The sequence below is a fragment of the Capsicum annuum genome, chromosome 11 (genome assembly GCF_002878395.1).
Source record: "Capsicum annuum cultivar UCD-10X-F1 chromosome 11, UCD10Xv1.1, whole genome shotgun sequence".
Taxonomy (NCBI): Eukaryota; Viridiplantae; Streptophyta; class Magnoliopsida; order Solanales; family Solanaceae; genus Capsicum; species Capsicum annuum.
Window position 1 is genome coordinate 192,495,343 of NC_061121.1, and position 14,591 is coordinate 192,509,933.

Genomic DNA, 14,591 nt, shown 5'->3' on the forward strand with positions numbered 1-14,591 from the left:
CAGTCTCTTTGAATCACCACTTTTTTTATATTAGCAAGAATCACCCCCTCTTTAGTTCATATCCAAAATTAAGGCTTAAAATAGTAAAGACATTTGAATCATACTTCTCAATATACAATTGAATAATGCACAACATATAAAAACAAAGGTTTTAATAACAAGAGAGGGATTATAATTCTTCATGCTCTCAATTCAAGTTTCAACCATCAAATCACATGCATACATACGTATATATATATATATATATATATATATATATATATATATATATATATATATGAACTAAATCGTGTTTAAGGGGGAAGGCCTCAAGACCAAAACATTTATATCAAGAAGGTTTCATAATGCATGATTGTAAATGTAAAATCAAACCCCTTTGAAAGTTCATGATTTCTCAAACTTTAAACATAATTAAGAAGATTTTACCATGCCCATATATATAGTTTGGAACAACCTCACGTACCTTAGATTACTTAGTTTAAAGAGTAGAACTCGAATCTTGATTTGTTCCTTGGAAATCTTGGACTTAAGAATTGAATTTTCTTGATTTCTTGTTCTTAGAGAAAACCCTAGTTTGATCTTGTATTTGAAAATAAAGAGAGAATTTTGATGTTGTATAACTGATAATGATTGATTAATAACATTTAAAGTGTAAGTAAATTCGTGGAAAAGGTTTTTGGAGTGAGGAAAAGACCAAAATACCCCTAACGAAACCAAAAAAGTCGCAGAACTTCATCAGTTGATGACCAAGGTTGATGGGCCGTCACTCATGTGATAGGACATCACTAGGTTATCACTTTTGGGATGTATTTACCACTTTCTACCCTAGGCTGACGACTAGGGATGATGGGTCATCACCTAGTTGATAGGTCGTCAGCCTCGTCGTCACATTTTGGCAGACAGACACTTCAGAGTAGAATGAGCATAAATTTCTACTCTGATATCAGATTAAGGTAAAACCAGTGGAATTGGAAAGAAGACTCAAAGACCTTTTATTTGATATATGGTAGTCCCTCTAACTAATTATATACAAGAAGTTATGGTCTATGGAATTTTACCCAAGTTTAGACGTTCACTAAAACTTAAGCGATAGGAAAGTTTTCAACTTGTCTTTTAGCTAGGGGATTTTTGTGACCTCAATTCATATTCAAAGGTATTAAAACACTATAAGATTGATCATCACACATTTATTAAGAAAGAAGCATTGTGTTCGGGTCTATATGCATAGAAAAGATGATTCAAACTTTAGCCCGAAAGTGCGGGGTGTTACATTATCTCCCCTTGGGATCATTCATTCCCGAATGATGGGTAGGGATATAGAATAAAAGATGTAACCTTACTCTAAGAATTTTCTCCGAAGGAAACATACAAAGACCTTAAGAAAATATTTCATGACGTCGCCAAGTGAATTGTGTAAGCACGAAGCGTGAAAGGATATGAATAAAAGACATAAGGATGAACTTTTACATGAATTCTAGGGATCATAATCATCAAAACATATGGTATAAGTTTATTTGTTGATCATAGGCTTGATTTCCATCGGTACTAATCATGAAATAAGATTTTGTGGAAGATAGGAACAGAAGCATTCACCACCGTACATTTTAAAATGAATGAATCTCACTTAGAGGCACTACTCGACTATGCCCCAAATAATAAATAAACAACATACTTCATAATTTCCACTTATAATTCTCCCATCACACATCTAAACACAAGAGTTTGAGTCCCACTGCATAGTACTTTTATGTTGAAGCCTAACTCAGAGGAAAGAGATGCTAGCTTTAGCTACGGGACCTTGTACTCTACACCCCATTAAGAAAAGTACTTCACCTTATCACTACTATCAAGCACACCCATGTTTTAAAACAAAGTGAACTAACCGTATAGCGTATTGGTTTGCGTTTTCATCAATCACAATATTCAAGCCCACTATTTCTACACCTACTTCATGGATCTCTCCACTAAGATCAATCAATTTAATCATTCTCACTAAGTTTTTTGCCACATAACTCCTTCTTAACTATCTTACATAACGAAAGTTCATCTCCCTCTTTCCCATAACTCCTTCTTAACTATCTCACATAACGAAAGTTCATCTCCCTCTTTCCCTTCTCCAATAGCCTTAACTCAAGAAATCACATAAAAATTTTCACCTTCAAGAACATCTACTCCCCTACCTAAGACATTACTACGCTTCCACAACCAACATCATACTAACATATGGAGGGTCATTAAGGGACCCGAGCATAAACATCATGAATGGAAGTAACACTTATCAGACCATAACTTATACTTATTACACTACTCAAGGAGCGATACAAGGTGAAGATACGATATAATAGACACGAAGTGCTTCATATATCAAGTGTTTGAATCATAAGTAAAAAGTCATTCGGCACGAACACAACACAACACAACACAACATGGTTTCCTTAGGACAGACTACAATGAGAAACATGGATGCACATATCATGAGATGAATGGCATAAAGCCGAAATTTATGTAGTTAACAACTAAGACAAGGATTGCCACTTGAAGTGATTGATCCTCATTTAAAGAACTAAAATTTTCCATGAGTTAGCATAAAATTTATCAATTAATCTCGACATAAAATGAATCGGTAATGTATGGAAAACATAGTTTTTTCGAATCAAGCATCATGTAAGACATGGACTTTTATAGATCATAAGCAACATAACATAGAGCTTGAATACATTGAATATTGGATGACTGGGGGATATTATTACTTCTAATTTGGAGGCCGAAACATGACATGAGTTACATAGAGAGCTCAAACCTTAGACACAGGCAAGACTTAAATACATATGACATTGGTAGATGTCCATTCAATTTGAAGTAGGAGGAGCTTTCTTGAATAGGAATTGATTTATCATGATTCTTACTTGAGACTTGACACCACAAGAAAAATTCAGGAACTACTTTAATCCATCATCTCCCCCTTAGACCAAAGTGACACCCCCTAGACTTGCATGCATAACCTCACATCAAAATCTGTAGTCACAACTCTCAACACAAATGAGACATCTCCATAAACTTAAACTCTAAAATCTCCCTGATGAACTATACTCTGAAGGCCTTGCTTTCCAAAAAATGCTACTCTTAACTTTCGCTAACCTCTATAGCCATCACCCTACAACTCCCACTCTCATGATCCTAGGCATCCACACTCCTTATCACAAAGGGGTATCAATATACACATAAACACAAACTCCCTTTAATAAATATAAAAAGATACTAAATTATTTATAGAAAGTCTCCCTTCCAGGGAGACTAAATCATAATTTCCTCCAACCCCCAAGGTCATTAACTTACTACTACCACCATCATAGGCATAGACACCCACGCTTCTAAACACTTAACACTCCATCTTTAATTTCTTAGAATGCTAGCTTTACTACTCTAATCACACAACTTACAACTTAACAAAATTTATGAAACTATACAAAAGGCACATATTTCCTACCTATATTTTCTCAATTCCGCTATAACGAACACCATACAAAAACTCTTTAGTCTTCACCAGACGTCTCCATACTACGAATTTCAAAAACACAGACTAGGTACACTAAACACTTACACACATAAAACTTTATCTAACAACCTGCTACCTGGGGTTTAACTTATTCCTTTATACTCACATTCTTATCCACTTAATGATACAACCATAATTCATTGCTTTAACACTAGTCCTCATGTACACATATATCTCACGATTACCACTTAAACCTTTCTTAAATTATCAACCTAGGCCATTTCACACGTCACATCAAGACTGCTAATTAATTCCAACAAAACATGCATCATTAATCTTAAGCTACTACTCTTACCACCATACTTCACATCTAACGTTCAAGCTTATAGTCTAATGCCAATCATGTACCACCAACGAAGCATGGCACATACTATACTAGTCCATCAAATTTGGAAATCAACTCAAAATACTTCGTTTCATTTAACTACTACCTACAATCACCCCCTCCATGACATTACTACTACACTTCAAAATCTGTTACATACCTTCTCACAAGTAGTACTAGCTTACAACTACTAGAGTAAAGAAAAATCAAATAGGGATAAAGTCACTAAAAAAGAATAGATGGCCTTCATCTTATGATATGACCTATTATAATCTTATCAACATATTCCACCTCCCCATGTCATATTTACATACCCATACATACATCCCCACTACCTTCAAATTCCATATACACCAATGAGTCTCTACCTATAACTTATCGACTAATCTACCCCTATCCATTCACAACCTATAAATTATTTTTACAACTACCATAACTATCCACTTTAGGCTCCTTTCCTATTTTGAATAAATAACAATCATAGCCAATCACTTTATTTATAGACTACCATTAAATCTATAAATCATTCTACAACAATAGCCAACTACTATAAAAGGAAAGACCACCCTTCAATCAAAGGGTTAAACAACTAAAACTACTTATTTATGCAAAAGTCACCCTCACTCTGACTGCCGACCTTGTGACTTCATGTCACTAACTTCTGGACCATCTTACTGCCAATAGGTCATGACACTCTAACATATACTACTACTCAGGTGGAAATACAATTCTAACATTTTGCTACACCATTACCCTTATGCATAACATCTGCAATACAAATTTTGAAAGGGGACTGAATACACTTTGTACCTCAGGCTGAAAAGCATGATTTTATCAGGATAAAGGTATATGGTCGAATTAATACACCTTGAAAAACTAATGGACTCTTCTCAATTCCTTGAGCTATCTCATAACTTTTAGGGATAAATCTATCAGAGAGAACCACCTCTCTGGGGGAGCTAGACTCTTAGACTTATATTACCTCGACAATGAGGCATGGCCCTTAAAATTAGAGAAAAAAAGAAATTTGGATAACTTTCTTATGGACGAAACTATAGCACAAACTAGATTTTGAAAAAATAAGAACCAACTCCTAAATGCCCGATAGCCTCCTGATTATAAGTGTGGTGCACAACAAACCCATAAGCAAGACTAAACTAGACATGACTTCACAGACATCCTGGGACCATGAACCATGCTCTAATACCAAGTTTGTCATGACCTGAGTTGAGGCCCTGACCGAGATGGGCATCCTAAACTATGAAAGCCCGAGCGCCCTTCTCTATCTGGCAATCATACGCATATTCATATAATATGAAGAAAAAATACAGAATAAATCATAATACAAAATTATGGTCAATAGGATAATTCAACTGAATAGTTCAAAATGAAATACATAACCCTTTGACAATATCCAACATCAGTCTGCAAAATCTCTACTAACTGAAGCATAATATCTGTCTGAGATTTGGGACAACGCCCCCAGTCAGACCATGAATCAAAATAAAATAACAATGACTTATAGATTAGGCCTTTTGGAATAAGGGAGGCTCACCAACTGCAAATCTCTGACAATTCAATCTACATCTTAGCAGGCCCCCGAGCCTGAGCCTAAGATCCTAAAATATAGGGGGTCAATATAATACAGATGTACTGGTATGTAGAGCAATCCAAAATAATGCCCTTTTATATATAACATAAAATTGAGCGTTTTATAAGAAATTATGCATGAAATAATTTAAAATACATGGGCAATTTCAAATGATCTTAAAATAATTCTATAAATGCAATTCCTTTTGTTTGTTTTTCTTCTGAGCTAGGTGATACACCCTACATATCTGAAAGTATCCCATGGGTTATATGGGATCCACCCTTAACTTAGTGGCCAAGCCCCCAACCTAAGTTTGCCACAAGGGTTGGAGTATCTGAATCTGATACGCCACAAGGCACTAGGCCCGCATATAATCTCTCATTGGGGATATAATAAATCCGTATCAGCAAAACACGGTTCTGGGCGCACGAATCATATGACTCATGCCTACTTTGGGTAACCACCTAACTCTCTTGATGCCCATTTTTAACATGTTCTAAACATGCATCTTTCTGAATTCAAAATCTGAAAATTTGAATGAGATTTGCCTTATGTTTTATTTTGAGTCTATTATGGCATTATCTATTTTGGTATCATCATACCAAGACTTTCAAGTCATATCTCTAAGCCATAAAATATCAAGTTCCAGTCTCTTCATTCAAAACATAAAGTTTGGACCACCATATCATTCAAACAGTTTAAGAGAATTCATATTTCAAAACATATGTCAAATTATGCAAATACTCCCTCTTTTTAATATTTCAACAGACATGTGGTGGTCAAGTATTTTGTAACAAACCATGAAATCTCTTTAAATCACCACTTTTCATTTATATTAGCAAGAATCACCCTCTCTTTAGTTCATATCCAAAATCAAGGCTTAAAATAGTAAAGATATTCGAATCTTGCTTCTCAATATGCAATTAAATAATGCACAACATATGAAAACAAGGGTTTTAATACAAGAGAGGGATTATAATTCTTCATGCTCTCAATTCAATTTTTAACCATCAAACCACACATGAATAAAATTGAGTTTAAGGGAGAAGGCCTCAAGACTAAAGCATTTATACCAAGAAGGTTTCATAATGCATGATTGTAAATGTAAATTCAAGCCCCTTTGTAAGTTCATGATTTCTCAACCTTTAAACAAAATTAATAAGATTTTACTATGCCCATGTAGTTTAAAAAAATCCCACGTACCTTAGATTACTTAGTTTAAAGAGTAGAACTCGAATCTTGATTTATTCCTTGGAAATCTTGGACTTAAAGATTGATTTTTCTTAATTTCTTGTTCTTAGTAGAAACCCTAGTTTGATCTTGCATTTGAGAGTGAAGAGATAATTTTGATGTTGTATAACTGATAATGATTGATTAATAACATTTAAAGTGTAATTAAATTTGTGGAAAAGGTTTTTGGAGTGATAAAAAGACCAAAATACCCCTAAGGAAACCAAAAAAGTCTTAGAACTTCATCAGTTGACGACCAAGGTTGATGGGCCGTCACTTACGTGATAGGCCGTCACCTAGGTCATCACTTTTGGGATAAACTTTACCACTTTCTTCCCTGGGCTGACGAATAGGGCTGATGAGCTGTCACCTAGTTGATTGGTCGTCAGTCTCGTCGTCACGTTTTGGCAGACAAACACTTCGAAGTAAAATGAGCATAACTTTCTACTCTGATATCGGATTAAGGTGAAACCAGTGGTGTTGGAAAGAAGACTTAAAGACCTTTCATTTGATATATATATTTATAAAACCCCAAATTTGATACCCGAAATACTACATGGTGCTCATGACCCCAAAGGACCACAAGCTAACCCATGACTGATATCTATACCTGAACACTGCATAATATACTGTATAAATACAGAAATAAAGGCTGAAAGGCCATAAGGTTCAAAATTGAGACATAATATCTGATAAAATATAATATCTAGGTGGAGTATGAAATACCCAGAACAACTGAAATAAACTGTCTGAACATAATAGTCTGAAAAGCCTCTAACTGTCTAAATAAGGAGTTGATGGGATATGTCCCCAGCTAAATCCATCTACTAAAAGCTAAACTGAATTAAGGAAATAACTAATAATATCATCCTCAAATAATGAGGACTCACTACTAAGTCTGGCTGCTACTGATGCTCTGGAGCTTGTGCTTCTGAACCTATGGTAGAAAACACCATAGCGCAAATGCGTCAGTACGATTGAATGTACTGGTATGCATATGAGATAGGCTGAATGCAAAGGGTTCACATGCATGAATTATACTAATTGACTGAATAACATGAACGTGAGAAGGCATGCATAAATACATAATAGTTGTAACTGAGTTCATAATAACATGATTACTGAGCCTGAGTACTGATAACATGAGATACTAATAATTGTAAAACGGAAATAATTGATACTGAGTGACTATATCTGACAGTCTAGGTCCAGATGGAACTAGCTGAGTTTCGTACTGTTCGGAGTTGACTGTATCTATCAGTCCTGAATTTTATAGAACTATCTGAGTTCTATTACTAAGACTAAATAACTGTATCTGACAGTCTTAATTCTGTAATTGAAACTGTGGGAAATAGTCATCTAACTGACATACCCCAAATAATATATTATAACTGAGTTGAGGTCCAATCTGTAACCCCAATTGAAAGGGTATCAATACCGCGCCACTGGTAAGGATAATCTATGAGCAACCCTCATATAATAGGTAACTCTAGTGAGAACCCTTATATAACAGGTTATGATGTCTCAACCTATGCTGGATACATAGTTCAGGAATGCAAGGATTGCTTCTAAGAATCACAGCCTCATATAACAGGTGAGTTCCCATCCTTGGGTTCACTCGGTGCTAATTCCTACTCCCATCTAAATAAACACTGAACATGATTAACTGAACTAGAATAAACTGAGTTCATTAAATTCCATGGACTGATGGAATGCTTTTGAGATCTGATAACTGTCTGAGACTTTTGAGATTACTAGATAATTTAGATTTACTGAAATTTCTGAGATTTAAAGAACTGATACTGAATTCACTGAGTTTTTCAGAGTCACATGACTAACTGAGTTCTAGGGATCTTGGCTTGACTGAGAGTATCATGAAAACATGACATTGGCTCTAGGCACACAGCTAAATTGTCGGGTACAAGTTTCCCCAGGACTCGATAGCATAAAAGTAATTCATGGCATGAGTTCTAAAGCACAATAATGACTACACATATATCTATAATCCATTTACTAAGATATTTCATCAAACACTTGACAAGCATAAACTTGTATATGAATGGGGATTTGACATTATCATACTAGCATGACACTTTTCCTTCACATAGGCATTTAGTCAAACATATGGGGCGCATACTTTGGTTATACAATCATCAACATATCTAATAATCACGAATACATCAATCAACTTGTAAATTGAAGGGTTTATCATGAATATCGTGTAATTTATCACATATTAGAATTAATTTTTGTAATTAATAGTCTATAGCATGGAACGAAACCAAACAACAACATGAACATCAATTTTCAATTCAATCAAATCATGAACATTCATAAATATACAAATCTTGAATCTTAAAAAGAGATTCTCGAGCTTCATGGGTGAAAGAAACCTAGGAATCAACACATAACATACCTGAGTTAGTGAATTTAGAAGGATTGATGGAGAGTTCTTGTGATTTTGCCCTTGAATTTGAGAGCTAGGATTTCTTGGCTTGAGAGAGCAACTCAATTTGGGGAAAAAATAGAGTGAATAATGATATTCTTTGGTCATGTAGGGTTAAATTTTGTGTTTAAGGCTGAACAAAAAGCATGGGAAAGAATCCATTTAACCCTGGACGCTTCTTTTAAATTTTGTGAAAATTTCCCGACCTGGACCCCTAGCGTGACGCGGCGCTACACGTCGTGTCACTGGAATTTGACAACTGGAAATTGGACGATGGTGCAACGCGGGACTATCGTGGAGCTTCACTGGAATTTGACAATTGGGATTTGGGAGCCCTCCGCGATGCGGTGTAATTGCAGAGTCTTACTGGAAATTGACAAATGTTATTTTGGCTTATGGCACGATGCGCCATTGACTGAGATGACAGTGTTTTACGACTGAAACTTTAAATCGCCATAACTTCTTATCTGGTGGTCGAATTTAGGCAAATTTGGTATCGATGGAAAGCTTATTGAATTTCCCACATAACTAAAAGTGAAAATCTAGTAAATTCCTCATGGAATAAACATCATTCAATTTAGAATCTAATACTTGACATTCTTAGGATGAAATTAGTTAGGAAACTTTGGGGTATTACAATATTAGTCCCTCTAACTCATTATATACAAGAAGTTATGGTCGATGAAAGTTGACCCAAGCATAGAAATTCAGTAAAACTTAAGCGATAGGAAAGTTTTCAACTCGTCTTTGAGTTAGGGGATTTTGTGACCTCAATTCACATTAAAAGGTATTCACATACTATAATATTGATCATCACATATTTATTAAAAAAGAATCATTGGGTTTGGGTCTATATGTGCAGAAATGACAATTCAAACTTTAACCCCAAAGTGCGAGGTGTTACAGGTAAATGCCGTAGCATCAAAATCTTATAAAGATGATGAAGAGGCAAAGAAGTTGGATAAAGAAATCCAGTACTTGGCAAACTACTCGGGGTTTCTCGCTCCACCGATTAAACACAAGGTTGGAACCAAGGTTGGATGGATTATGACGGGATTAAGATTAGAGAGATTGTGAACCTGACTATAACCGTATATCCCTCCTCATGATCGAGCTAAAGCCAAGGAATTTAGTGTCATTGACCCCAAAAACTTCAAGACCTAGGATATGTTAACAAGGATCTTGAATAGAGTGTAAGGTATGGACAATATGGTCTATGAGTTGAAGGGTGATTTCTCCTAACTCTCTCAAATGGTGGTGTCTCACTCTACCTCTATCAAGCAACTGGAGACCCAAGTGGGGCAAATATCCACATAATTAAATGTTAGATCTAGAGGTGGACTTTTATGTGACATAATTGCTAACCTAAAGAATAACGCTCAAGTCCTAGCAATTGTCACAGGGAGTGGAAGAGAACTTGAGGAACCTTTTATAGAAGATGTGAGTGAGAATATGCCCAAGGCCAAAGCAAAGGAGGTGATTCCTCAAAAAAAGAGGGGAAATAATGAGAAAGAGGTCAATAAAAGCAATAAAGAGATGGTTGAAGTTGACTGGCCACAAGTTGAAGCAAGACCAACCATCCAAGTTCCTTCGCCATTTTATCAACATTTGTATAAAAAAGAGGAGAATGACAAATTGAGAAAGTTCATAGCCAAACTTAGCAACCTATCGATAAACATCCCATTGCTTGAAGCTATCTAAGAGATCTCGAGGTACGCTAAGTTGATAAAATAGTTGATGTCCAAGAAGAAACTTATCAAAGGTGATACTATTGAGCTCACTCATAGATGTACCACTATCATGGATAACAAGGTTGCAGAAAATAAAAATGACCCCGGAGCATTCACTATTCCTTGCACAATTGGGATGCATGAATTTGCAAAAACTCTATGTGACCTTGGTGCGAGCATCAACTTAATGTCTTTTATCGTGTATAAGAAACTTGGTCTAGATAGCCCGACGCTAACCTCTATGCGACTCTTGATGGTGGACTGGTCTATAAAAAAGCTAGTGGGTGTATTGTTTGATGTCCTTGTGAAAGTGGACAAGTTCATTCTCCAGTGGATTTGCGGTGCTGGATTGTGAAGCATACCAAGAGGTGCTAATCATTCTTGGTCGTCTTTTCTTATCCACTAGGAGATCCATTGTAGATCTAGAGAATGGGAGATATAAAATTTAGAGTGCAAGAGGATGGGGTCTTTTTTAAAATTTGCAAGTCAAAGAAGCAAACCACAGAGTTGCAAGTAGTATTCGTGATGGATGTTAAAAATAAGAAGATGAATGAAGAAGAGTTTGAGGACCCACCTTAAGAAGGAAGAAAGAAAGGAAGACGTCATACCATAACGAAAACTAAGGCATTAGGTGGGAGGCAACCCACAAATGCCATGAGAGTGGCTTGTATACTTTTTTGTTATATTTTTGTAGGATAGATGTTATCTTTTGCATATGAATAACTCATGCATTTGTGGTACTATGAAGTCCATTAGATAAGCTAAACAAGGGAGAAATATGTCAAAATTGAGTAAAATACTGAATAGAGGAAAATAGGGGAGCAAAATTACTCTCAGTTACCACGATCGCAGTCCCCAAGAATGATCGCGGTCACATGGGTAGCTGTGATCACGGTGTTTGCGATCGCAGTCCCGTGACCGCGGTCACAGCCACTTCTGTCATTTAACCCCTAGTTTTCCTCACACTCCCTTTTAAAATTGTGCTCTCTAATTTAGGCTAATTTCTAGCCAAGTTTGGGAGCTTAAACAGCATCCTTGCATTCTGTTGCATCAAAACTCTGGTAGGTGACATGAATCCATGCCTTTACTTGTGAAAATAGGCCATAGAATGCATGATTAAGAAAGGGCCTACAATTTTGATTGTTATACTTTTCATGTTGTCATACTTGATATTGGTGTGGTGTTGGATGTTTGATTATGGTGTTTGCAAAAGTGGGGAAATCATGACTACCCAATAATGTGTGAAAAAGGTAGACAAATGAGCTATGCACACCAAGTGTTTGATAAAATGCTCAAATAAACTTTCAATATAAATTTTTTCTTTCTAAAGGGCACATTCACACACTTGTTAGCATTGTTCCAATGATCTTCATATGCACCCATATTATGGAAAATACTAGCAGCTTAAATTTGGGAGAAATCTAAGTATGTAGAGCTGACACGGACAGTTTCCGGCCATGCAAAAAATCCTGAACTTCCTTTTTTTAGTCAAACAACACCAAACACCTAGTCCGATGAACTCTACTAATCAATATAACACATTTTGCATTATTAATATGTCATTGAAAGATATAATGTGTGTTTAGTGCTTTCAGGACAACCTCATGAGTAAGCATGATCACATCTGATTCATCGAACCCGCTTACCACACTCTTTACTACAGGGATCTTCTAAGGACAAAGCTTCTCCCGGAGAGAGGAATTTGCTTTGATAATATTCCAAAGAAACTACCGGCACTTCATGACAAACTTGAAGTCATAGGGTGGCAGTGCTTCACACTGGATCCATGCATTGCAAATGAGCAATGGGTCAGTGAATTTTATGCAAACATCAGTGAAGTCTTTTTTTTGGACCCACTTAATATGACTGTCAAGATTCGGGGAAAGTCGGTGAAAGTTGAGGGTAAACAAATTAATGATGTTTATGGGTTCAAGCAGGCAGATATGGGTGAATTCAAAGTGAAGGGGTGTAAATAGGGGAATTAGTTGGCACAATAGCTATGCCCCGGAAGGGAAGTCTTGTGGACCAAAACTAAAAGTAATATTTCCATGAGCGACTTCACCTCCGAGGCTCGAATATGGTTGCACATTATTTGTAGATGAGTTTCTCCTTACAACCATATGACAGCAATCCCAGAATTATATACTAGGATGGTTGCGTGTATTCTAGATGGTATCTCTCTAGATGTTGGTCAACTCGTGGTTAGTGAAATAGATCATTTCAAAAATAAAGGTGGTACCGTATCTCTTCCTGCCCTCTTTAATTATCAAGATTTGTAGGAAAGCAGGAGTGGATGAGTATACTAGTGATACATGGATGCGCCCTAATGCCACCATTTACCCTTTGAGGATTAAAGGTGAGGGTGCACCAAATAAAAATAAGAAAAGAATGATCGACTTGGAAAAGCCGACATGTAGTGAACCTGAGTCTCACAGGCCAACCACCACAGGACCTCTTGAGAAGATTGGAGAATCTATTGCAACCATCAAAGAGCTTGTGCCTAGTTTTCCCCAAGGACTGGTAGAGCCTTCCACCGCTCATCATTCTTATATATCATGTACCGATTATGAGAATTACAAGGAGGACCAAAAGAAGCAAGAAGTTACCATTGATAAGCTTGAAAAGGCCTACTCTTCTTTGGTGGAGTCACATCGAGACCTTTAAATCGTACATGAGAAAATGGTTACAAGGAATAAGAAGAGGGATGAATTCTTTATCAAGATATGGAAGGGCATAAAGGGCCTATGAAAGGTTATAAGGCCCCGAGATAGATTTCCTTCTTCTTGGGTAGACAGTGATGATAAGGCCCCAGACGAGTGGTCCAATCTTGAAGAAGAGAGTGGTGATGTAGATTCCAACAGTGATATCAGCCTTTGATGCAATTTTAGGGAGCACCCTTATCTCTTTTACCCTTGATTATTTCTTTCATAGGGACACTGCTATCTTTTTAGTTGGGGGTGTCTCCTTATCCTTATTCATTTAATTTGGACCTGTATTATTGATATTTTTGCATGCTTTTCTTCCATTTTGTATAATTCTCATCTTTATTTTTATTTGGGTTATAATAATCAGGCACCCTGATGGTGCCCATATTTGCATGGATTAGTTATTATGTTCTTAGTTTTCTATTTTTGTCTAAATTTCATTAGTCGAGCTTTGCCTTCGTGATTGGGTTTCTAACCATAGATGCAGGGGAAGTCTGAGTACCCATGGCATCAAGGCCATAAAATACAAGAGAAGTCTGAGTACCTGTATCATTGGTAATTTAGGGTTGCATTAGATCCATTGGTGAAGTCTGAGTAACCATATGGTGGGTCGTCCATACTATGAACTTCAATGTGAGATGATATCTTGGACGCTTGCTATGATTAGCAAATTATATGACTCCAAAAGTTGACTTTGGAAAAATAGTGAATACTCCATCTTTGTCTTGAGCGGGTAGAACAATTGAATCCCCTTAATGACATTCGCATGCCATGTGTGTGAGATTAATTGTCTTCAACTCATGTGACTTGTACTATTTAGAACTTGCCCCTTTAGTCTTTCAAAGCTAATTTTTGACTGTGCTTGATTGGTAAAATGATCATAGGCTATCTTGTGATTTTGGAAGTCTACTTTAGCCTGAAGAGCCTACCAATACATAAGAGTTACCCCTAGTCACCCTCTTCGAGCCTTTAAACTTTTCTTTGGAAAATACATTACAAGTCGTGACC